The sequence below is a fragment of the Macaca mulatta genome, chromosome 6, assembly GCF_049350105.2.
Source record: "Macaca mulatta isolate MMU2019108-1 chromosome 6, T2T-MMU8v2.0, whole genome shotgun sequence".
NCBI classification, from domain to species: Eukaryota; Metazoa; Chordata; class Mammalia; order Primates; family Cercopithecidae; genus Macaca; species Macaca mulatta.
In genome coordinates, this window is record NC_133411.1 from 123809995 (window position 1) to 123820012 (window position 10018).

Here is a 10018-nt window from a genome sequence, read left to right on the forward strand (position 1 = left end):
GCATTTTGCAGCACTTATGGAGAGAAATGGAAAGGGGTAAGGGAATTTAACACCCTCAACTGAAATATGCAGGTTTTCACATTGGGACTGACTAGGCAAACAACTCAACTCATGGAGGATGAAGCAAAGCTAGCAGTGGTGATGGCCCACCTGGGAGTGACACAGAGCCAAGGAAACCCCCACCCGCAACCAAGGGAAGCAGTGAGTGATAGTGCAACCCCCTCCCTGGGGAAACCACACTTCTCCCATGGATCTTTGCAACCTGTGGATCAGGGGATCCCATTGTGAGTCCACATCACCAGGGCCTTGGCTCCGATACATAGAACTGTGTGGAGTCTTGTCAAAGCAGCCACTCAGGCACACACAGAGACCCAGGAGGTTTACACACTCCGGCCCCATGATCTCTGGGAAGGCAGGAAAGCCATTCATTCATATCCTTAGGAAGGGACCTGAATCCAGGGAGCCAAGCAGCATCCTTCTGCGGCCCCCATTTTCATGGCATATCACAAGTTAAGATCCACTGGCTTGTAATTCCAGTCAGCAAATGGCTACAGGCTGGAATCTGTCTGAGATGGATCCAAGTTCCCAGGCAGAGGGGTAGCTGCCATCTCTGCAGCTCAGTAGACTCAGCTGTTCCAGTCTGCTGGCTTTAAATAATACAAACAATTCAGACGAGGAAGGGTCTCCCACAATGTAGAACAATTGCCTTGCCAGATCATGGCTAGACTGCTTCTTTAAGCAGGACCCTGATCCATTCCTCTTCACTGGGCAGGACCTCCGTGTGGGGGCCTTAGCCACTCCAACAAGGGTTCTATAGACAGAGCTCTGAACTATTCCTGGGACAGAGCTCCTGAAGGGAAGGTCAGCCACCATCTCTGTGGCTCAGTAGAATCAGCTGTTCCACCCTTCTGGCTTTGGAGAATACAGTCTAGATGAAGAAAGGTCATTCCCCAACACAGCACACCTGCTCTACCAAAAGGCAACCAGACTACTTTTTTAAGCAGGTATCTGATCCCATTCCTCCTGACTGGGTAAGACCTCTGAATAGGGGTCTCCAGCCACCTTGTACAGGTATATTTAGGCCAGCAATAGGTCAGTACACCCCTGGGATGGAGCTTCCAGAGGAATAAGCTGGCTGCCATCTTTGCTGTTTCACAGTATTCACTGGGGATACCTCAAGGTATGGGAAAAACTGAGGCAGCTACTTTGGGGGTCTGGAGCAGACCCCCAACAATCACAGCAACCCTATAGTAGAATGTGTTGAAAGTTAAAAAGAAAAATGAACAAAAAGAAAACAACAACATCAACAAAACAAACCCCACAAAGACCTGATTCAAAAGACAGTAACCTCAAAGATGAAAGGTAGATAAGCCCACAAATATGAGAAAAAATCAACTCAAAAATGCTGAAAACTCAAAAAGTCAGAGTGCCTCTTCTCCTCCAAATGACCAAAACACCTCTCCAGCAAGGGCACAGAACTGGGCTGAGGCTGAGATGGCTGAATTGATAGAAGTAGGCTTCAGAAGGTGGGCAATAAAGAACTTTGCTGAGTTAAAGGAACATGTTGTAACCCAGTGAAAATAAGAATTATGGTAAAACAATACAGGAGCTGATAGCCAGAAGAGCCAGGAACATAACTTTTAGAGAGGAACATAACTAACCCAATGGAGCTGAAAAACACAACATGAGAACTTCACAATGCAATCAGAAGTATCAATAGCAGAATATACCAAGCAGATGAAAGAATCTCAGAGCTTAAAGATTATCTTTCTGAAATAAGACAGGAAGACAAGAATGAATAAAAAGAATGAAAACGAATGAACAAAACCTCCAAGAAATATGGTATTATGTAAAGAGACCAAACTTACAACTAAGTGGAGTACCTGAAAAAGAAGGGGAGAATGGAACCAAGTTGGAAAACATACTATAGGATATCATCCAGGAGAACTTCCCCAACTTAGCAAGAGAGGCCAACATTCAAATTTAGGGAATGCAGAGGATGCCAGTAAGATACCCCATGAGAAGATCAACCCCAAGACACATAATCATCAGACTCTCCAAGGTAAAAATGGAAAAAAAATGTTAAGGGCAGCCAGAGAAAGGCCAGTTTACCTACAAAGGGAAATCCGTCAGACTAACAGCAGAACTCTCAGTGGAAAGTCTACAAGTCAGAAGAGATTGAGGGCCAATGTTAAGTATTCTTAATTTCCAATCCAGAATTTCATATCTGGCAAAACTAAGCTACGTGAGTAAAAGAGAAATAAGATCCTTTTCAGACAAGCAATTGCCAAGGGAATTCGTCATCACCAGGCCAGCCTTGCAAGAGCTCCTGCAGGAAGCATTAAATATGGAAAGGAAAAACAATTATCGGCCACTACAAAAACACACTGAAGTACACAGACCAGTGACACCATGAAGCAACCACATAAACAAGTCTGCAAAATAACCAGCTAGCATCATGATGACAGGATCAAATGTACACATAACAATACTAACCTTAAATGTAAGTGGGCTAAATGCCCCAAATAAAAGACACAGAATGGCAAACTGGATAAAGAGCCAAGACCCATCAGTATGCTGGCTTCAAAAAACCCATCTCACATGGACAGACACAAAAAGGCCCAAAATAAAGGGATGGATAAAAATTTACCAAGCAAATGGAAAACAAAAGAAAGCAGGGGTTACAACCCTAGTTACTAACAAAACAGACTTTAAACCAACAAGGATCAAAAATGAAAAAAAGGCATTACATAATGGTAAAGGGTTTAGTTCAATATGAAGAGTTAACTATCCTAAATGTATATGCACCCAATGCAGGAGCATCCAGATTCATAAAGCAAGTACTTAGAGACCTACAAAGATACATAGACTTCCACACAATAATAGTGGGAGATTTTAACACCCCACTGACAATATTAGACAGATTATTGGGACAGAAAATTAACAAAGATATTCAGGACCTGAAATCAACACTGTATCAAGCAGCCCTGATAGACATTTACAGAACTCTCCACCCAAAAACAACAGAGTATACATTCTTCCTATTGCTACGCAGCATTTACTCCAAAACTGGTTACATAATTAAAAGTAAAACACTCAGCAAATACAAAAGAAAAAAAAAACCTGAAATTATAACAGTCTTTCAGACCACAACATAATCAAATTAGAATTCAAGATTAAGAAATTTGCTCAAAACCACACAACTACATGGAAATTGAACAACCTTCTCCTGAATGATTCTTGGGTAAATAATGAAATTAATGCAGAAATCAAGAAGCTCTTTGAAACTAGTGAGAACAAAGAGACAATGTAGCAGAATATCTGGGATGCAGCTAAAGCAGTGTTAAGAGGGAAATTTATAGCACTAAAATGCCCACAACAAAAAGCTAAGAAGATGTTAAGTCAGCAAACCTAAATCCCAACTGAAAGAAGTAGAGGAGCAAGGGCAAACAAATCCCAAACCTAGAGGAAGACAAGAAATAAGTAAAATCAGAGTTGAACTCAGGGAAATTGAGATACCAAATACCACTTGCAAGTTCCATGAATCCAGAGTCTGGTTTTTTGAATGAAATAAAATAGACCACTAGTTAAACTAATGGTGAAGAAAAGGGAGAAGAATCAATAAACACAATCAGAAATGATAAGGGTGATACCACCACTGACCCCACAGAAATATAAACAATCATCAGAGAATACTATTAAACACCTATATGCACATAAACTAGAAAATCCAGCAGAAATTGATAGATCCCTGAACACATACACCCTTCCAAGACTGAACCAGGAAGAAATTGAATCACCACATTTAAAAACACCACATTTTATTTTAAATCTATGTGAAGCTATTGGAGGGATTTAAGCAGGAGTGTGATGGAGTCCAATTTATATTTTTAAGAGATTACTTGGACTTCTCCATGGAGAATAGACTTCTTGTGAGGCAAGAGTAGAACCAGTTAGGAGGTTGTCTTGCAGTTGTCTAGGGAGAGATGACTGTGCCTTAAAACAGAGAGAGTGATAAACTGTCGAGAAGCTGAAAATGAAAGCTTTTTTAGAAAATATTTATTTTCCTATTTTTGGGAAATAAAGGTGAAGTGAGCCAATGTGTCTATAGTCCAATTAGAAACACGGAGTGTAGAGATGAAAAGAAACCTTAGACTAATTTTTTGAATTTTCTCACCTCATACAGAAAGTCCCTCTGCTACATCTTTGACATATGGCCATCGAACCATGCTGAAAATCCTCAGTCATGAGCAACTGACCACACTCCACCACCTCTACCACTATGAGAAAGGAGGCTTATTGACAGGGATATGAGTTTCCATACATGAAAAGAATATGGGCATTATTATCCCAGTTTATAAAATAAGGAAACCCCTGCAGAAGTTAACATGGTTCTCAAGACAGCATTGTAAATGAGTAACAGAGGAAGGACTAGAACTAGTTCTTTCAATTCCCAGTCCAATAGTAGGCAAAGATGAGTGATAATCCATCTATTGAATTCATTTGTCCTAATAACTAAAGGTATTCCTTCCTAACAAAATGTCTTTTTGTTAGGAAGCTCCTGCTGAGCTTCAAAGCTTCTCTTCTCAGGAAAATCCAATGTAGATGAACCTGAAAGTGACAAGTAGGAGGTCACCAGCAGGTGTCCCTTTCTCCTGACCACATATGCCATTTGGGACTCAGCAGTCTGGTATGGCTAGTCCACCAAGAACTACTGGCAAAGGGAAAAACAATCAAAGTTGAACTGATAGAACCTGGTACACTCCCCTGAAAGGAATATGGCAGCCCAAGGACGGATGTCTGAGGAATCTCTAAAAATCAAATGAGGCTGAGAGACCTGCATGCAGTAAATTCAGTCAACAAGGAAGCACAATCATTTTGGTAGAAATGGTGCCCGCTAATAATCAGCACTATAAATTGACAATGACTAATAAAAGCTAAGAAGCCTCTTGAGGAGGAATGTTGTAAAACCGGAAAAAGCCTGTTAGTTACAGTCTGGAGATCCAGATTCTTTTCCAGGCTTGAATTCTACTAGGTTCTGCTGGGGCAGGAAGGGGTGAATGTGTAGGGGTGGGTGCTGGGGGGGGGGGGCAGTTCAGATTAATGGTTTACACCCTGGGGTTTCTGGAAGAATTCTATAAAGATGGCTTCACCACTGACTTCCCTCTTTTAAAGAGTTAAGTAAAAACCACATATTTATCTGCAATTTGTATGACTAAAAGGGTAAATATACATCAGCAATTCTGATGGAAGTTGTATATGTCTTTAGTTAAATGGAAAAAAGTAATTATTTCTTAATAAAACAAGAAGAAATCTTTCCAAAAGATATCAGACTGAATTAGGATGGCCCTCGCAAACAAAGCAAAGGGAAAAATAAAAATGTTTATGCTTAACCACATTCAATAATCAATGACTGGAGCAGCCTTTTTGAGGCAGTGCAGTAGAGAGTGACATTGGTTTCCATTGTTGCCTATTTGTGGTAAATATGTGATGTGAAAACTTAGGCCCTGGCTGGCAAGATGGTCAAATAGGAACAGCTCCTATCTGCATCTCCCAGCAAGATCAACACAAAAGGCAGACGATTTCTGCATTTCCAACTGAGGAACTCAGTTCATCTCATTGGGACTGGTTGGACAGTGGGTACAGCCCAGGGAGAGTGAGCCAAAGAAAGGTAGGGTACTGCCTCACCCAGGAAGCACAAGGGGTCGAGGAATTTCCCTCCCCTAGCTGAGGGAAGCCGTGAGAGACTGTACCACTGTACCGGGAGGAACAGTGCACTCCAGCCCAGATACTGCACTTTTTCCGTGGTCTTTGGAACCAGCAGACCAGGAGATTCCCTCTGGTGCCTATGCCACCAGGGCCTGGGATTTCAAGCACAAAACTGGGTGGCCATTTGGGCAGACACCAAACTAGCTCCAGGAGTTGCTGGGTTTGTTTTTTTTTTTTTTTTTCTTACCCCAGTGGCACCTGAAATGTCAGCGGGACAGAACCATTCATGCCCCTGGAAATGGGGCTGAAGCCAGGGAGTCAAGTAGTCTGGCTTGGTAGGTCCCACCTCCATGGAACCCAGCAAGCTAAGATCACTGGCTTCAAATTCTCGCTGCCAGCACAGCAGTCTGAGCTCGGCCTGGGATGCTCAAGCTTGGTGGGGGAAGGGGCGTCCGCCATTGCTGAGGATTGAGTAGACAGTTTTCCCCTCACAGTGTAAACAAAGCCCCCAGGAAGTTTGAACTGAGCGAAGCCCACTGCAGCTCAGCAAGGCCACTGCAGCCAGACTGCTCTCTAGAGCTCTCCTCTCTGGGCAGGGCATCTCTGAAAAAAAGGCAGCAACCCCAGTAAGGCACTTATAGACAAAACCCCCATCTCCCTGGGACAGAGCACTTGGGGGAAGGGGTGGCTGTGGGCACAGCATCAGCAGACTTAAACATCCCTGCCTGACAATTCTGAACAGAGCAGCGGATCTCCCAGCACAGCGTTCAAGCTCTGATAAGGGAGAGACTGCCTCCTCAAGTGTGTCTCTGACCCATATGTATCCTGACTGGGAGACACCTTCCAGTAGGGGCTGACAGACACTTCATATGTGTCTGTCAGCTCTGGTTGGCATCTGGCAGGTGCCCCTAAGGGATAAAGCTTCCAGAGAAAGAAACAGGCAGCAATCTTGGCTGTTCTGTAGCCTCTGCTGGTGATACCCAGGCAAACAGGGTCTAGAGTGGACCCCAGCAAACTCCAGAAGACCTGCAGCAGAGGGGCCTGACTGTTAGAAGGAAAACTAACAAACAGAAAGGAATGGTGTCAACATCAACAAAAAGGAGGTCCACTCAGAGACACCATCTGAAGGTCACCAACAGCAAAGACCAAAGGTAGATAAATCCACAAAGATCGGGAGAAACCAGCGCAAAAAGGTTGAAAATTGCAAAAACCAGAATGCCCCTTCTCCTCCAAAGGATTGCAACTCTTCACCAGCAAGGGAACAAAACTCGACAGAGAATGAGTTTGACGAATTGACAGAAGTAGGCTTCAGAAGGTGGATAATAACAAACTCCTCCAATCTAAAGGAGCATGTTCTAAGCCAATGCAAGGAAGCTAAGAATCTTGAAAAAAGGTTAGAGGAATTGCTAACTAGAATAACCAGTTGCGAGAACACAAATGACCTGATGGAGCTGAGAAACACAGCACAAGAACTTCATGAAGCATGCACAATTATCAATAGCTGTATCAATCAAGTTGAAGAAAGGATATCAGAGACTGAAGATCAACTCAATGAAATAAAGCAAGACGACAAGATTAGAGGAAAAAAAGGTGAAAAGAAATAAACAAAGCCTCTAAGAAACATGGGACTATATGAAAAAAAAACAAACTTACATTTGATTGGCGTACCTGAAAGTGATGGGGAGAATGGAACCAAGTTGGAAAACACCCTACAGGATGTTATCCAGGAGAACTTCCCCAACCTAGCAAGGCAGGTCAACATTCAAATTCAGGAAATACAGAGAACACCACAAAGATACTCTTCAAGAAGTTTAACGCCAATACACGTAATTGTCAGATTCACCAAGGTTGAAATTAAGAAAAAAATATTAAGGGCAGCCGGAGAGAAAGGTCAGGTTACCCACGAAGGGAAGTCCATCAGATTAACAGTAGGTCTCGGTCAAGATGGCAGTTACCATGTTCCGGGCTGCGCTGCGGGGATGGAGAACTGGTGTCCAGCGGGGCTGCGGGCTACGGCTGTTGAGTCAGACGCAGGGCCCTCCAGATTACCCCAGCTTTGTGGAGTCTGTGGATGAATATCAGTTTGTGGAGCACCTGTTACCAGCTACGAGGATCCCAGATCCCCCAAAACATGAACATTATCCTACCCCTAATGGCTGGCAGCCTCCCAGAGACCCCCCACCCAACCTGCCCTACTTTGTACGACGCTCTCAGATGCACAACATCCCTGTCTACAAGGACATCACGCATGGCAACCAGCAGATGACTATGATCTGGAAAGTGGAAGGGTACATTTGGGCCCTGCAGAAAGATGTGGAAGATCTTCTGGGCCCACTGCTGGGGAAGACACCCGTCACCCAGGTCAATGAGGTGACAGGTACCCTGTGAATCAAGGGCTACTTTGACCAGGAGCTTAAAGCCTGGCTCTTGGAGAAAGGCTTCTGAGGCCTAGCTGAGCAGCCTGCATGTCAGTGTGCCCTGCGGATCAAGTCTAGGGGGCCTCAGGAGGAGGGAGGTGGGTGTTGGAGCCCCTGAGACAGGGGATACAGAAACTAAGGCTAAAGGACTTTGGGGTCAGGCCTTGCTTGCATAAAGGAGAAAACTGTACCCTATGTACATGCTGGGGGAGAGTGCCTAATGTGGGAGACCAAATAGGAATAACCAGGCTAATGGGGGGTGTCAGCAGCTTTCTCTCCCTCCTATCTTGGCCTGTTGTTTTTTGTTTTTTGAGATGGAGTCTCACTCTGTTGCCCAGGATGGAGTGCAGTGGCATGATCTTGGTTCACTGCAACTTCCACCTCTGGGTTCAAGCAGTTCTCCTGCCTCAGCCTGCTGAGTAGCTGGGATTACAGGCACCCGCCACCACAACCTGCTAATTTTTGTATTTTTAGTAGAGATGAGGTTTCACCATGTTGGCCAAGCTGGTCTCAAACTCCTGACTCCAAGTGATCTGCCAACCTCGGCCTCCCAAAGTGCTGGGATTATAGGCGTGAGCCATGTGCCCTGCCCACCTTGGCCTGTTTTGTTTTCCTTTCCTTGGGCTCAACAATTCAAATTCTAGTTGTTATTTGGTGGAAGCAGTAGCCCAAACCAGTTTAGGGGAAGGTAGCACAGGGCAGAGCCACTGGGCACTTTGTTTCCTTGGCCCTCCAAAGCTCATTGTTGCAAACATCCCCAAGCCCTTGCTCTAGGCCAGATCTTGTTTGGTACAGGCTATGAACACAGATGACTCGGGCATGGGGCTTGGAGATCTTCTGTTAGAAGTACAGTGCTGGCACTGGGGCACAGAGTGCCCACGTTAGCCCTGGGCTCTTTCTCATAGAGAGGTAGGAGGCCCATTCTTGGTCACTCTTCCATTGCAGACCAGACTTGGCTGGCCCGACCACAAGGGAGTGGCTGGGAACTCCTCACAGCCAGCATAGGGCCATCCTCCCCAGCCTGCTGACCTGGAATCAAGGCTGGGGAGGGGTTTGCAGGCAGAAATACGCTGACCTTTCACCCTGCCATCCCATCCCAACCCCAGCTCACCAGCCTTCATTGGAGTCACAGGGGCTAAAGGCCTGAGACCCCACCCTACCCCCAAACTGGCTAAAACAGCTTCCAGTTCCTGGCTCTCCAACTTGGTCTCTGCCCTGAGGCAGGGCACTGAACTCTGGGCTGCTTCTCTATGTGTAAAATGGGCACATCTTCCTAATCTGTTAATGGTCAATGGTGTCCCCAAGGATAGTGCTGGCTTCCATGGAAACCCTAACTCCTGGAGATTCCATTCCATTCTCAAGTGTACAGCCACAGCAAGGAGCCCGACACTGATTTTATTGATTCCATGAGACAAACCCTCCAACTGTTAATGCAAGTTTTTATTTGGCTGTATATACAATTTAAGCTATTAAAATTTGTACAATATTTACAAATTAAATAATCATCTGAAAAAAAAAAAAAAAACAGTGGGTCTCTTCGCAGAAACCCTACAAGCCAGAAGAGAGTGGGGGCCAATATTCAACATTCTTCAAGAAAAGAATTTTCAACCCAGAATTTCATATCCAGCCTAGCAAAGCTTCGTAAGTGAAAGAGAAATAACATCCTTTACAGACAAGCAAATACTGACAGATTCTGTCACCACCAGGCCTGCCTTACAAGAGTTCCTGAAGAAAGCACAAAACATGGAAAGGAACAAGTACCAGTCACTGCAAAAACATACCAAATTGTAAAGACCATTGACACTATGAAGAAACTGCATCAACTAATGAGCAAAATAACCAGCTAGCATCATAATGACAGGATCAATTTCACATATAACAAAATTAACCTG

At 44.4% G+C, this 10018-nt stretch overlaps 1 pseudogene across 1 annotated transcript; it reads left to right on the top strand.

Annotated features, from left to right (window-relative positions):
* The first annotated feature begins 7652 nt into the window (after window positions 1–7652).
* LOC695949 (large ribosomal subunit protein mL49 pseudogene) lies at window positions 7653–9651 on the top strand (annotated as a pseudogene). The gene has a single exon (XR_013418123.1). The product of XR_013418123.1 is annotated as a large ribosomal subunit protein mL49 pseudogene (transcript).
* Window positions 9652–10018: the final 367 nt, after the last annotated feature.